Source organism: Dromiciops gliroides, chromosome 6 (assembly GCF_019393635.1).
Source record: "Dromiciops gliroides isolate mDroGli1 chromosome 6, mDroGli1.pri, whole genome shotgun sequence".
NCBI classification, from domain to species: Eukaryota; Metazoa; Chordata; class Mammalia; order Microbiotheria; family Microbiotheriidae; genus Dromiciops; species Dromiciops gliroides.
In genome coordinates, this window is record NC_057866.1 from 258,999,027 (window position 1) to 259,015,571 (window position 16,545).

A 16,545-nucleotide genomic window follows, 5' to 3' on the forward strand; every position below is an offset into this window, starting at 1 on the left:
CAATCTCATTTGCTTGTCCTATCAGGACTATTCATGCCTTGTTAAACTCCAGTCCTGGATTAGTCTCACCATCCTATTCCTTTGCTCCTACTCATATGCTGCTGACTGGAGCCAGAAGAAGTCATGCAACTGTGTTGAGCAGGTACACTACAAATTCATGTTACCTAATTTCAAATGAATTTTCAGTGCACCAAGGCAGTCTTTCTACTCAGCCCTAATTAATTTTCTATTCCACTCAATACATCAGGTATTCTAAACCCGGGCTTCTTAGGTTTTTTCTACTAATGACCCCTTTTTGCCCAAAAAATTTTTATGTGTCCCCCAGTGGTATATAGGTATATAAAATATACAAATCTAACATTTACTGCCAAATTTTTCATGACCCTCACATTCAGTTATGCAACCCCATATGGGGTCTCAACCCAAAGTTTAAGAAGCTTTGTTCTAAACCATTTCTTTCCTTAAGCCTCCATAGCATTCCCTTCCTCAGTCTTCTCTGTTTGGAATCTCTCATGATGAGGGGAGGGGCTCTCTCCCCCTCCCCCCCATCTCCAGTATTTATTGTAAATTCTGTGATGAAGTAATGGGATTTCACAGATACTCAAAGACCCACCTGGAGATTAATGTAGAATGATTGAATCAAGTGAGAGTGATTGGCTGCTAATTAGCCTACTTAATTGGATTAATTAATTGTTAATTAGTTAATTGGATTGTAATCACCCTGGCTATCCCTTAAGAAGATATTGTTCTCAGAAGCTAGACTGTGAACTCAACTTGACAACACCTTCAAAACCAATGGATTTGGATGAAGCCAACCAATCAGCTTGAAGCAATGTGTATATGTGTCTGCTCCAGACCTATAAAATGCTTCCACAATCAGCTTGCTGGAGAGTTCCTGATTAAAGCAGGCTCGTGGAGGAGGACATCAGGAAGAACCCAACCAGGCTGGAACTCTATTCAAGATAGGACTTTTCTTAACTTTCTGAACTCCATGTTAATACCTGTATGCTTTAATAAATGTTTAATGCCCAAAGACTGGTGCTAAAGCTTCTAATTTAAAGTGACCACACAATAAAGAATTTGAATATCACAATTCTTACATGTCACCTACACTCATGTCCCTGTCTGACTGCCTTTTCTACCTTATGTTTCTTTCTCTGAGCATAAGTAAGTTATTGAATAGTGATCCTTCAATAGATATTTCTGGCCTTGGAGGTAACTTCATGAATCTGAAAGTTTGGGAGTTTCTGGATCCCTAAAATAGAACTATCAGTAGGAGTAGTTTTCCGCAATGACGCCCTTCACAAAGAATATGACCACTGAGAGGCTGAGCCCAGGTCCTGGTCTAACTTTCCAAAAGATATGGACCTTGAAAGAGTTTTTCAGGAAGTGCAGAGCTGAGATGAAGGAATGCCTATTTAACAGATCCACTAAGTGATCCATCTTTTAATATTTCAAGGATCAACATCCCAGGAGAATGAAAATGGAGTTACAGGTTAGGGTATCATGTGTGCTTTTGTTTGGGGGTTTCTTGGGTTTTGTTTTGTTTTGTGGGGCAATGAGGGTTATGTGACTTGTCAAGGGTCACACAGCTAGTAAGTGTCAAGTGGACACATACATTATCTTGCTGACCTCCTGTTTTTAAGTTCCCCTTTGGCTCTAAATCCTGTATCATCCCATATAACACCAAGAATGGGAAAATTGATTCCCTGGTCAGGACCAGTGCTGCTAGCTTGTGTTTCATTCCTAACTGTTTTCTTATTGCTGGAAATTTACCTAAGATAAGCATACTTCCACAACTAGCATTTTGGGACAAACAGGGGTTCATTCTGACTTGGAGAAAAAGTACTGGCAAGCTGTTTCAAAATTTTTTATTTTAAACTTTTCTTGTTCTCATCTGCAAAAGGAAAATGTTAGTTCACTTACAAAGAGGAACTAATAAGCTAAGGGGGGAAATCCTTTTCACAAATGAGGAAGGTTCTTAATGACCTGTCTAGTAGCTATATTACTTATGGTTATTGTCAATAGCTTTTCGTTAAGAATTTTATCACAGGACTGTTCTTCAGTGTTCTGCTGTTAATTCTTTTTTTTCGGGGAAATTGGGGTTAAGTGATTTGCCCAGGGTCACACAGCTAGTAAGTATCATGGGTCTGAGGCCAGATTTGAACTGAGGTCCTCCTGAATCCAGGGCCGGTGCTCTATCCACTGTGCCACCTAACTAACTGCCCCTCTGCTGTTAATTCTTACTCCGATTTCCATTTCTAAATTTTTCATGTTAGTTTTTACACAATGCTGAAAAAGTGAGGGTGAAATCTCTTAAGGACATAAAGAGAACTTTTAAAATCCATTCTTCCTAAGAAAAACAGTATATTAATAAAAATAGAAAAAAATTCTAGAACATAGATGGTATCAGTTGTTTGCTAAGTAGGCTAGTCATTTTGCACAGTAAAATGTATTCTACAGAGAACTATGGTGATAAAATAGACCTCAAAGTTGTGAAGTGATTAAACCCTTCTGTAAAGCAATTTGGAATTATGCTCAAAGACTTATAAATTCCATGCATACTCTTTGACCTAGCAATGCCACTACTAGGTCTGTATCCCAAAAGAGATAAAAAACACAAGGGAAAAGGACCTACAGGTACAAAAATATTTATAGCAGCTCTTTTCTGGTGGCAAAGAATTGGAAATTGAGGGGATTGCCCATCATTGGGGAATGGCTGAACAAGTTGTGGTATATGATTGTGATGAAATACTACTGTGCTATAAGAAATGATGAGCAAGATGCTCTTAGAAAAACCTGAGAAGATTTATATGATGTGAGAATTGGAATGACACCCCCTGCTGGGAGAGATATTTCAGGGAAGCTCCGCCATGAGGAGAAAGCATGTGACTTGGAAACCATGTGACTATAACATCCAGAAGTTACCCAGCATCTGGAAGTTGCCCAGCGTCCAGAAGTTACATTTATAGAACCACCCAATCAGAGCAATTAGCTTGGAGGGGTGTGTGTGTGTGTGTGTGTGTGTGTGTGTGTGTGTGTGTGTGTACGGCTCTGCTTCTGTTTTCACAAGGGGGATTCTGGGAGAAGCTCCTGAGGAGTGGTCTTTTTGGGGTTCCTGACCTCGGCTTGGCGGGTTGGATGCTGGGGTCTATTAGATAGTTAGAGGAAGTTTGCCTTTTACCTCTTTCTCTCTCCTCATCAACTTCTGATGCACTTTAATAAATACTTTAAAGTCTAAATTTTTGCTAAAGCTTCTAATTTAAGGCATCACAGCTAGAATTTTAGGCCCTTACAATGAGCAGATGCAAAGTGAAGTGAATAGAACCAGGAGATTGTTGAACACATTAACAGCAATATTTTAAGATGGTCGATTGTGAATGACTTAGCTATTCTAAGCAATACAATGATCCAAGACAACTCTGAAGAATTTATAATGAAAAATGCTATCCATCCCCAGAGAAAGAATTGATGCAGTCTGAATACAGATTGAAGCCTATGTCTTAAAACTTTTTTTATTTGGGGAACGGGAGGGTTGGCCTATGCCTTCTTTTGTGACATGACTAATGTGGAAATATGTTTTGCATGACTACACATGTATAACCTACATCAAACTACTTGCCTTCTCAGTGAGGGGTAGTGGGGAGGAAGGGAAAGAATTTGTAATTCAAAATTTCAAGAACTAATGTTGGAAATTGTTTTTATATGCAATTGGGAAAAATAAAATACTAAATAAATAATTTTTTTAAATAGACCTCAAAAAGTCATTGGTACAGTGGTCCCAAAAGCAAATCACATGTTTGAGTCTATGTGATTTGAAAGAAAATATCCCTTTCATTGTTTTGGTTTTTTTTCTCTTCTTTTTTTCTTGTTTTTTGGTCAGCTATTTTTCCAAGGAGATATATCATATTGTCCTCATTTTTTCATTCATTTGGATTTGCTTTATTGTGTCTTTATTTCTCATAAAGTCATTAGCTTCCATTTGCTTAATCCGAATTCTTAAGCAATTATTTTCTTCAGAGAGCTTTTGTATCTCCTTTTCCACTTGGCTTTTCAAGCTGTTGACTTTTTTCCCATGACTTTCCTGCATCACCCTCATTTCTCGTTCCATTTTTAACTCTACTTCTCTTTATCTTCAAAGTCCTTTTTGAGCACTTCTGTGGCCTGAGACCACATTCATATTTTTCTTGGAAGCTTTGGATGTAGGAACTTTGACTTTGTTATCTTATTCTCAAAATGTATTTTGATCTTCCTTGTCACCAAAGAAACTTTTTATGGTCCACATTTTTTTTTTTTCTGTTTGTCCATTTTCCTAGCCTATTGCTTGACTTTTATGTCCTTCTTAAAGTGGGGCACTGCTTCCAGGATGCACTGTCCCAAGCTTCAGGAGGTCCAAGTGTGGTATGATTTGAGGAGAGGCATGTTCTGCACTTCCCTGGCCTATACTCTGGCCTATAAGTTTCCTCAGGCCTGCTTGCTCTTCAACCCAGGAACAGAAATCTGGTTCACTGGGGTTACAAGCTCAGGCATGCCTGCACCCCTCCCCTACCTGGGTCGCCACCACTCAAAACTGTGACCTGGATCCTAGCTTGGGCAAAGCAACAGAGTCCGGCCTCAGTGCCAGCAGAGACCTCTGCTATCTCCCCCTGGCCAACCACTCGATCCCTCAACAGTCCGTGAGCCGAGTTCCTGAAGTAGTCACCACTGCCTCTAGCGTGGCCTACCTGGGGCTGGATCTGTGTGGTGCAGCCTGTTTTTTTTTTGTTTTTGTTTTTTATTTTTTAACAGCACCCTAATATTACATCAGGCAGCCAGGTAGCTCAGGGGACAGAGCACTGAGACTGGAGGCAGGAAGACCTGAGTTCAAATCCACCCTCAGATATTTACTAGCTGAGTGATCCTGGGCAAGTCATTTAACACTGTTTACCTTAATCCACTAGAGAAGTAAATAGCAAATCACTCTAATATCTGTCAAGGAAACCCCATAGTCAGACGTGACTGAACAGCAGCAAATGTCCCATAACATGTATATACTATAACTTGCTCAGCCATTACCCAATGGAAGTATTCTCCCTCAGTTTCCAATTCTTTGCCACCTCAGAAAGAGCTGCTATAAATGTTTCTGTACATCCTTAGTGAAGAGTTTCTTTTGTTTAGGACTAATCCCTCCCTCTAGTTTTGTCTTCGTTTCTTCCCCTCCTATTTCCCTATTAAGTGCATAGGATTTCAGTACTGAACTGTGTATCCTTCCCTCCTTTAACCAGTTCAAATGAGAGTGAATTTATTGGGAGTCTCTTTCAGAAACCTGTAGCTATTTCCTGTTTCCATTTTTTTCTTCTAACATTTCTTAAGGTATTATGCATAAACTCCTGCTCCCCCACCCTCACCCCCACCCCCACAGAGGATGGGGGTCGGGGAAGGATATTGGTTTTCAAGTAATCCAATGATTGTTAATTTATTTTCCAGGTTAGTTGTGTTTGTTATAAAGTACCTTCCAGTTTCTCCTCCTCCTCCTCCTCCTCCCTCCCCCGCCCCCAGCCTAGTCTAGACTCACCAAAATTTCTCTTAAACTATGCCCTGCCCCCAGTCATTTAATCCACTCAGTTTGGGGACTCCACATTGGCACGGGGCTCTCTTGACTGATTATCCAGTGAAAACTCAAATCACTCTCCCTACCTTATCAATAGAAGTCACTGACTTCTATTTAAGTCTATTCTAGTTTTCTGGGAGTTTGCTGCTTAAACTAAATTTCCGTACCTCTTCTGCCAACCTGTCACTTCCCTTTCCAATTCCTTCTTCCATAGCTCTTCTTTTCCATGTTTTCCCTCTAGTTCTTTCATTTCATTTGTAAAAATATTTTTGAATCTTTTTTTTTAACCCTTGTTCCATCTCTAAGAATTCCAGCTGATTTTGTGTCCAAGTTGTATTTTGACTTGAGGCTATATTTGTAGATGTTTTGGAGTCATTCTCTTCTTCTGGACTTGTACTTTAAGCATCCCTGTTACTAGAACTGCCTTTCATGATAGGATTCTTTATTTTTTGGGTGGGCCAATGAGGGTTAAGTGATTTGCCCAGAGTCACACAGCTAGTAAGTATCAAGTATCTGAGGCCGGATTTGAACTCAGGTCCTCCTGAATCCAGGGCCGGTGCTTTATACACTGTGCCACTTAGCTGCCCCCATGATAGGCTTCTTGTTTGTTTTTGTTTAAGCATTCTTCTAGCCTACTTCCTGACTTCGGACCTTATGTTAGGGTCAGGCTCTATGCACTTCTTCAGGGAATATCTGATTTGGTCTTATTGATTTCCAAGATTTCAAGGACAGCTCAAGATAGTGATTTGCAAACTTTTCATGTGCTCCCAATGTGGCCTGATCCAGACAAAGTCTCATCACCACCCCTTCTCCCCTTGTCTGAGATCTGCAAGTTCGTGATCTAGATTTGGAAAAAAGAAATTGGAAAAAAAGTGTCATGAAGGACACCATTATAGAGATATATGACTAGAAAAAAGTGAACTAGTCAAGCAAGAGGCATGTGGAATTTATCTAAATTTCATTTATTTATATAATTTTGTGTATTTTAAATAACCATTTAAAAATTTTTAATAATATGGGGCTTCCTATAATGATGCACTTTTACAGTTTCTGGATCAACAGAGGAAGTCCTTTTGCTTGGCTACCTCAGTCAGTAGATCCGTCTCCATTAGACTTTTTCTTGTGATATCACATCACTTCCTGTGTGACCTTGGGCAAGTCATGTATGCTCCACAGGACTCAATTTCCTCATCTGTAAAATGAAGGAGTTGGAATAGATGGCATCTGAGCGACCTTCTGGATCTAATCTGTGACCTTGTGATAATGCAAAGATTGAATAATCCAAAACTTGTTTATATTTGCCTTGGCACTAACTAACCTTTGAGTTTGTTTTTGAATTGTATATCTGAATCTAGATATGACTGACATCCAGTAAATGCAAATCATTTAAAACACAACAAAATTCTACCCTAAAGATCTATCTCAAGAAAAATTCCACAGTTGCTCATCTTTTCCATTCTGCTCCCACTGAGAATATACAGCATTATTTCTCAGATTAATACCACAAGCAGAGCTGCTTTATTTACCTTTAAGCTTAGTATGTTTTCAGTTCACTCCTGTACAGCAAGGAGATGATTGTTTTAATTTTCAATATTTTTTAAAGCTCTAGTATGGTTAAAATTCCAAACAGTAGATTCCATGCAACTCATCATATAAGGTCAATGACTGACAACGTCAACAAGCACTTGGAAAAGAAAAGAGAAAGGTACACAGAGGAGAGACAGGAGGAAAGGCAGAGAGAAAATTGAATTTTTTCTACTTAATCAAAAGGTGAACACCTCTACTGAAACACTTTCCAAACTATGACATAACAATAGGAAACTTCTGCTATTTCAAATTTTTATCAAAATTCATGAAGAAAAGTGCTCCAGACTCATGGTGGGAAAAGCAGAAGTCAAATGCCTTTTTTTTAGTTATGACTAATGTATTCGTTATGTGTACTAGACTTCTCTATGTATATATATTGGGAAATTCCCATTTTCTTTTTATTTCTTACAACCAGGAATGTGCTAACCACATAGGAGGAAAGGAAAGGCAGAAATTACTTTCACTGAAGAGATGTAGCTGTAGTGATTAATTTCTTGAATTATGAAACTTAACGAGTTGACAGCTCTTAATACATGCTTTCACTTCTATATGGCGTCAAAAACAAACAAAAAAACTTTCCTGATCACTACTACGTACGAACCTGAAATTCAGTCTCCATCACATATGCGATGCAGCCAAAGTCTCAACTGGACAGGTAATCCAAACATTAACAATTTCTCTTAAATCACAAAAACACCTACATCTCCCCTTCAGATTGTCTACTTTTTATAATCACTGCTTTTCCACTTGCTTCAGGAAGACATTAGAGACCACTGTCCAAGGTCTATCTACTCAACCCAAGAGCACTTAGCCATTCTCCATTCTGAAGGAAGGGAAACAAGGAGAGACTGACTAAAAGGGAGACATGATGATATCAGAGAGACTTCAAGCAAAAAAACAGAGAAAGAAGAGCCATTTCCCATCCCCACACACACTCCAAACTGGCAGGAGAGAGAAAGGTGAGATGAAAGGAAAAGGCTTAACTATGGAACAGGTGTCAAGTGGTTGTGGCCATCCCTATTGCCAAGAATAAAACTGGTGATGTCTATTCACTCACACAATCCCAAGTGTCTGTCTCTGTCTCTGTCTCTGTCTCTGTCTCTGTCTCTGTCTCTGTCTGTCTCTCTCTCTTTGCAGGGCAATGAGGGTGAAGTGATTTGCCCAGGGTCACACAGCTAGTAAGTGTCAAGTGTCTGAGGCTGGATTTGAACTCTGGTCCTCCTGAATCCAGGGCCTGTGCTTTATCCACGCTAACATGTATTCTCAATACTTGAGCTTCATGAGTCTCTTTCCTTTTTTCTTTTTCTTTTGTTTGGTTACCATTTGCTTTTAAAGAAATTGGTTTCTCCCAACTTATGTGTTTGTTGAGTGTAAAGCTGATATGGTATGTTTCCTATGAGGCTGAACAACTGAAAGAGGAAACAGTAGTGTGATGAGGTCCCAAGAGAGACAGATTAGATGAAATGAAGGTTGATGAACATTCCCTGGCAAAAATAAAGAGACTTGCAACTAGACAGAAAAATGTTACTGATCTAGATTTTAAAACTTGCCCAAAGTAGAGTGAACCAGGCCTGAAGGAATCTAGGCACAGCCTAAGCCTAAAGCTGCCCCTGTGGAGAATGGAGAGAGCTAAGAGCTCCAGCTTCTGAGGTCAGTGCCCTCAGACAGCTTCAGACCTTTTAATTCAGCCAAAAGGGAAGGGAAAGATAAGGAAAAGAAGGAACAAGAACAAGCATTTATGTAGCATCTACCATGTGCTAAACACTTTTACGAATATCATCTCACTTGATCTTTAAAACAATCCTAAAAAATAAGTGCTATGATTATCCCCATTTTACAGTTCAAGAAACTGAAGCAAATAGAGGCTAAGTAACTTGCCCAGGGTCATGTAGCTAGAAAATGTCTAAGGATCTGAATTCAGGTCTTGCTGACTCCAGGTATGGTGCTCTGTCCACTAGCTGAAAGGTAGGTATACTGGTTCTTCTAATCGACACAAATACCAACTAGCCAGCAGTAGCTGGTCATGATGTATTCTTTGCCCATGGAAACCCATGACACAAATAAAAAAATTTAAATGGCTCTAAGTCCTAAAAGGATACCTTCCAACCATATTCCCTCCTATGAAACACAATTAACTGTCCCCAAGGCCAGTGGCTATTTGTGAAACCAGCAATATACTATATATTTTCTGTACCACTGGAAAATGGCTCCTATTTTGAAACCCACCTTCCCCTAAGAAACACTTCTCTGTATCACAATTGTCTTTTCTGTACCTAGGCTTGTAAATATGGAATAACTTCTTACTCATGGTGAAGGTATCGCAATACTACATACACAGATAAACAATACATAAATAAATATTAGACCATCTAAAACATTAACTTAAATTCCTAAATGTGAGTCCTTATCTAATGATCAACATATTGAAATGATCCCAAGAACTAAACTACTATATGTGTGTGCGTGTGTGTATGTGTGTATATGTATATGTGTATATATATATATATATATTTAATATGAATATATGGATAACCTGGATTTGATGGAGGTACCTTATTATCCAAACGGATTTTATGAGACCCTGGAAAATGTCCTTTGGCTAAAACTTCAGGCTGAACCCAGATAGCTAGCGGATAAGTCCCTATTTACTAATTTCTCTCCCCAAGAGAGTAAACAAATCAGAATGCCCCTTAACTTCAACTAATTAGTCCCCATTCACTATCTTCTTTTCCCCAAAGAGTAAATAGAGCAAATATCTAGACATCCTTGTCCTTGGTAAACTCTGTGTCTTTAAGCTGCCTGTTATAGCATTTGCTTTAGGTTAATTTGTATCGTGCTAATAAAACTGACATCACCCTGTAACCAGTAAACTTTAAAAACCCTTAGAAAGAAGGGAGCTTTGAGCTTTGCTCTTAGGAGGGAGGACTCCACACATGATCATGTGTTATGTCTTTCTTCTTGGGACAAAATATTAAATTGATATTATGGTTTTTTCTGTCTGTCTCTGATCTGGTTTTGTCTCGTAGGAGATATTAAATTCTATGATCTGGTTCTTAACCATGTTCTCTGATCTGTTATTATATTTTGTAAGAAGGAGAGGTATGGGAAAAATTGTAGGAGATATTATAATTTCTCTGATCTGTTTATTGAATTCTGTTTGTGGGAGACAAGTAGATACAAAAGCTATATTTTAATATTCAACTATATACAAACATACATATATACCCCCTCCTAGTCATCTTGCCCTTCCCAGTTTTTGCATTTCCTCTTTCTTTGTTTCCTCTCCCTTTGTTTTCTAAACATACAAAAGACCAGGTGTTCTCTTACATCTTTCAGTAGTAATCTGTCCCCTGGCCATATATTCTTCTCTCCTAATAAATCTCTTTTTATTAAATAAAGTTTATACACACACACACACACACACACACTGTGGGGACCAATTTTTAATTGGGGAGTGTTAGCTAAGCGGCTCACCACAATATTGGGGCAAGGAAGGAAACCGGCAGCCTCCCTCAAAACAGAGAAGGATTTATTTTAACAAGAACAAACTTAAAAAAACCCAACACAAACAGGATCAGTAGGCTCAAGGGAAAGGAAATAAAATGGGGAAAGAGAAATTATACAACCTGAGAAAATACCACCTCCCAGGAATCAGCTGAGAATACACTGAAGACCTCCTGTCGCTTTCCAGCATCCCGCTAGAATGCCCACTTCTCCTCCCCCAATCCCAGAAAAACCCCACACAGCCCCAGCCAATGGGATGGCCACTCTGACAGTCACATGACTGCCCCCACTAGGCTTCCAATCATTATAATTTTGCAAGGCCCATTAACAATTAATTCTTTACATTTTATATATATATAACAAGAATATATATGTATATACATATATATTACAAGAATATATATATACATATATATATTCTTGTAATAATTAAACCAGAAGACAAAAGTTAAATAGCAGCTAATTGGCTCTCAAGTTCTCTTTGTAAAGGCAAATAAAAGAGTTCTATCTCATACTCATCAAGTCCAAAAGAGAAATCATTATTCCCTCCCCTAAACCTTTCAAACTTTCCTGTTTCTGTAAAGGGCACCACCATTCTTTCAGTCACTTTGGTTTTTAACTACCTAGATCTTCTCACTCTTTTTTGGGAAATAAAAAGCATTTATGATACACAGGCTTCTTCCCAAGTGATCCACAAGCCTTTGGTCTCTTTCATTTCCTAAACATGAACTGTATTTCCCAACACACTTTTTTGACTTTAGTCCCTAAGTGTCAATGTATCTTATAGCTTGAAGTGAACTGTGAATGAAACAAGGGATTATAAGAAGTGGAGGGGAGGAGGGTGTATATTCAAAGGCATAGAGGACAACCAGTACAAAAGCCTGAAGAGAGGAAACGGAGTGTCATGTATGAGGAAAAGCATAAAGGCCAGTTTAGCTGGATCAGAGTGTTTGCAGAGAGTGATGTGTAACAAAGCTAGAATTGCTGATCCAGGTTGTGAAGGGCTGAAAATGCCATACAGAGGAACTTGTATTTGATCCTGCAGGTAACAGGAAGCCCCTATAGTTCGTGGGGTGAAGGAATGATATTGGTTAGGTCTCTGCTTTAGGCAACTGTGTGGAATGACAGATTGGAGAAGGGAGAGCCTTTACATAGGGAAATCAATTTGGAGACTATGGTATAATAGTTCAGGTGAGAAGTGAATTAGGATGATGGCTGTGTGAATATAGAGGAGGAAAATGGATGTGAGAGATGCTAAAATCAAAAAGACTTGGACTACTTGGATATGTACCATAAGATAATTAATTATTTAGAGAAAAGCTTAAAATGAATGTTGAATTAGAAGTATAAACATTATAAAATTGTACTGTGTATAATAACTACAAAGGTTTCAAGATGACTTTTAAATAAATCCTCAATGTTGAAAAAATGGAAAGTGGAAAACAGAGAAAAATACTGACGTTGAATGTTAATATTTCCTACAAAAGCTTAATTGATGCACTGCTGTCACCACAATGAGGAGACTAAAACAGTTTGTTTGTTTGTTTGTTTTTGTTTTGTTTTTTGGTGAGGCAATTGGGGTTAAGTGACTTGCCCAGGGTCACACAGCCAGTAAGTGTTAAGTGTCTGAGGCCGGATCCGAACTCAGGTCCTCCTGACTCCAGGGCCGGTGCTCTATCCACTGCGCCATCTAGCTGCCCCGAGACTAAAATAGTTTAGAAACCATCTTATTCCTATCACCTCATAAAACAGTGAAAAGCAATGGAGGAAAAAAACAGAAGCCTTGACAAAAGACCTAACTCAACCATGTCATTCCAATAATATTCACAGGTGAATTTACAGGTGGGAAAAATAGATGGAATATGAAAGCATTCTGTCAGCATTTCTATTGATCTATTTTCATTATGAATGGTAGCATAACCACCACATATGATCTTCTCAGTGGTGGATTGATGTGGATCAGGATGTGAACATTTTATTTAAGAGATATACAATTACTCAGAAGAGATCAGCCTAATAGTCCATGCAGGAAAAGCCAAAAATCATTTTTCATCCATTTGGGTTTTCCTGTATGGATTTCCCTCATTTGACAGCAAACACCTGTGTAACTATATTTTTATTTATACTTTGTTGTCTTTCTATTAGTATTTCAAGTGCCTATCATAGTGTCTTTTCGTTTTTACTTCCTCATAGACTATATCAGGGACTGAAGTATATAAATGTGATGGACCTAAAATTGAGTAAGAGGAAGACGGAAGACTGAGTTGCATTTAGAAAACTGCTCAGTATTTTTAATTTTCTCAAACTGCTCCCAAAGTGAAAACTTATCTTTTTAACACTAGTATCCTTCTAGTGATGCTGTATGTTTGTTAGTCTTAGAAGAAAGTCTCCAAAGAATCAAAGTTGTGGGTGACCCAAAAGGGCATAAAAAGAGATGCATAGTATGCCTAAAAAGACTGTACCATATTTCCAACAGTGACCAATGTGCAAAAATACTGGAAAAGACATTATTCAGGAAATGTATGACTGGAAAAGGAGACAATAAGTCCTGTAGTAGGAGTAAATAATAAGTTGGGCAGTACTCGTGTGCTACACTGGTACCTATGGAATGTAAAAAGACCTGAGGGGGGCAGCTAGATGGCGCAGTGGTTAAACCATTGGCCCTGGATTCAGGAGTACCTGAGTTCAAATCCGACCTCAGACACTTAACACTAACTAGCTGTGTGACCCTGGGCAAGTCGCTTAACCCCCATTGCCTCACTAAAAAAAAAAAAAAAAAAAAAAGACCTGAGGAAACCCTAGATGAGAGCTCAAATTGCCCTGGAGCCACTCAGGGAGAGTTTATTAGTGAACCAAGTGTTATGGGTCCAGAGTACCCCAGAAGTTCTCTGGGGCACATCAAAGAATTTTCTCCTTGAGAAACTAAACCAGAGGAGAGATAAGCAGAACCAGTTCCGACTGAGCTAGTTTAGGGACCATCCTTCATTCTAGTCTCCCTCAACCCTGGGGCAATAAGATTAGGTGTGGCTGCTTCCTTTGTGTCCTTAAGAGATGGTTTGGGAGATCTACAGCCACCCCTCACTCAACTCCTCCAGCCACCACCAGTGGGGGATGGTCCTCCCTCACTAAAGGAATTTTCCACAGTCAGATGGTCACCCCCATCAGTCCTCTATAAAAGTACCTGCCAGTCTCCTGATCGAGGAGATAGGTATCTCAGAGCCACATGCTTTGTGCCATGCCTCTCTCCCCATGAGAAGACCAAGGATTTCTTTTGGTTTCCTTTCCCTTCTCTTCCCTTCTTCAGCCCCAAAATAAACTACTATCTTATTCTAACTGCTTTTGTGTGCAAGAGGGTATAATTCTTTAAAGAGGAATTCCTAAGGACCCCAACCCCAAACCCCCTACCCCATTCTCCCCATGACACAAGGAATGTGAGAATGGGGAATCTTCACCCAATATGAGGTTTAGCTTCCCCATGAATGAACTTGGGGCAAATGTCAAGAGGTGAGTACAGAATAGTTAATGGTACAAGTCTCCAGCCCCTGTGAGTCCCGGATAAAAAGAACAGCATTCTATAACCCCAAACCCCAACCTTTACATTATACAAATCTCTAAAAATGTGTCATATAGTTACAAATCCAAAGGAGAGTAATTGTATGGTTTCTCAATATTTAAATATATCAGCCTCTCCCTTGGAGACTTATAGATACCAGCACTGAATCTTCAAGAGGCAATAGAATCTTGAAAAGCATTTTAAATTAAAAAATTATGAAAACATTCCCATAATTACTATTAATAGTAAATTAAAATATTTATGGACTTTAAAACACTGGGGAAAATGGTTCTGGAATAATTCTTAAATTCCATATTTCTAACATCCTATCTAAACCAACCATTTTACTTGACCCTAGTTCAAGTAATAAAATGTTAAAATATTTTCTTAGACAAGTTCATTTCACTAACATTCACAAAAACCACATCAATCGCATCAATACAATTTCATATTAAAAAGTTAAAATTTAGAAGGTGTACCTCAGCTTTCCCCTTGCAGACATTGCTCCTCCACCACATACTGTACTTTCCGATACTTTCTTTCCCACTTGCCCTGAAATAAAAGTCTCACCTATGCTCACATCCCTCCAGCCCTTCTTCCCTCTCTGGGTAACAGAGTCGGACTTAAGTGCTACTCTAATGTTTTCACTTTTCTGGGTGAATCAAGCTTCTTTGAGGGGTTGTTTCCCAACTAGCTTGTAACAGGCTCCCCTAGGTTTTTGTCCCTTAACAATACACACTATTATTCAAAACCGAGAATATTAACATGAGCATCCAGATTGACCTGGCAGTTTTCCATTGCAGTCAATTTCTAAGCAGTCAACTGAGGGCCACATACAAAGTTGCTTTTGTTATGAGAAAAATGATGTGACATTCATCGTGTTGTTGAAGATGTTTTTTTACAACCCACTCCTACAGAAATCAAGAAGAGAGTCGATTCAATTAAGATATAGAACTTGGTTGTTTTTCACATCTCTGGTTCTATCTTAAACATGTGCATTGTATTCCAACAAATTCCTCAAAAAAAAAAATCAAATCCATCTTAAAATGTTTTCTTCTTCATCATCATGTGAACAAGCTTAACTGCTTTTGCTGATATTTATTACCATTGTATTTGCATACACATTTATACATATACACATATCAGTTGGGAAAGGTGAATACAGCAACATTCCCAGGCGAAATTTATATGTATAAGGTATGAAAATATGGACTGTATATCTATACAATCTATACAGGATAAATTAAATCACCATGACAGTTTACTAGGAAACCTTCTTCCTCAAAGAATACGTTGGCACAAATTAGCGTTCCAAATCAATTTCTTTTTGAAAAGGAGAGCAGTAACATTTATTTACTGTGCTATCTAAAGACATATCATTGCCATGTGATGTTTCTCCTTCCCAAAAAACACAGTAAAGAAGTTGTTTTTGTTTCAGAAGTTTAGAAACTGCAGGCCAAACTTTCATGTAGCTAATTACAAGGAAACCTAAAGCATTTCAGTTCAACATTCAATATTTTAGCAAGGCCAGGCACCCTTTTACAGCATAATATAATTTGCTAACTTGGTAGTAAGACCTTAAATAGCAGGGGCAGGGTATATATGGTTTGTATGAAAAAAAACGTCTGAGGAATTATGGGACAACTTCTACAGTTAAACCCCTAGACCAAGAAGTCAATGGTTTTCCTCCCACATCCATACTCTTAGTAGCAGTGGAAGGCAATCTTTTGGGAAAGAGTTTTAGGGGCATACTCAAAGCTTTTCCCCATCTAGAAGGGGTATTTATTTTTTTTAATCATAAAAGTATTTTATTATTTTCTATTTTCATGTAGAGATAGTTTTAAAAATTTGTTTTTATAAGATTTCTAGTTCCAAATTTTTCTCCCTCCCTCCCTTCCTTCCCCCTTCCCAAGACAGAAAGCAATCTGATATAGGTTATATATGTACAATCACATTTAACATATTTCTGCATTAGTCATGTTGTGAAAGAAGAATCAGAGCACAAGGGAATAACCTCAAAAAAGGAAAATAAAAAAAGTAGAAACAGTATGGTTCAATCTGCATCCAGATTCCACAGTCCTTTTTTCTGGATGTGGAGAGCATTTTCCATCATGAGTCCTTTCGAATTATCTTGGATCGCTGTACTGCTGACAAGAATTAAGACTATCACAGTTGGGACTTCTGGGGCGGAGCCAAGATGGCGGAGGAAAGGCAGTGAGCTCCTGAACTCATGACAGGATCACTCCAAAAAAACATCCAAATAAGGTAATAGGAAAATGCCTGGAGCAGCAAAACTCACAGAAGAATGTGC

At 38.6% G+C, this 16,545-nt stretch overlaps 1 protein-coding gene across 1 annotated transcript in view; it reads right to left on the reverse strand.

Moving 5' to 3' along the window:
- The window catches only part of ART3 (ADP-ribosyltransferase 3 (inactive)), a 70,132-nt gene extending 55,272 nt beyond the window's left edge, over window positions 1-14,860 (reverse strand). Inside the window, exon 1 of the mRNA XM_043973532.1 lies at window positions 14,714-14,860. The gene's annotated coding sequence lies outside the window, so the exon portion shown is untranslated. The remainder of the gene's footprint in view (window positions 1-14,713) is intronic.
- Between the last annotated feature and the right edge of the window lie 1,685 nt (window positions 14,861-16,545).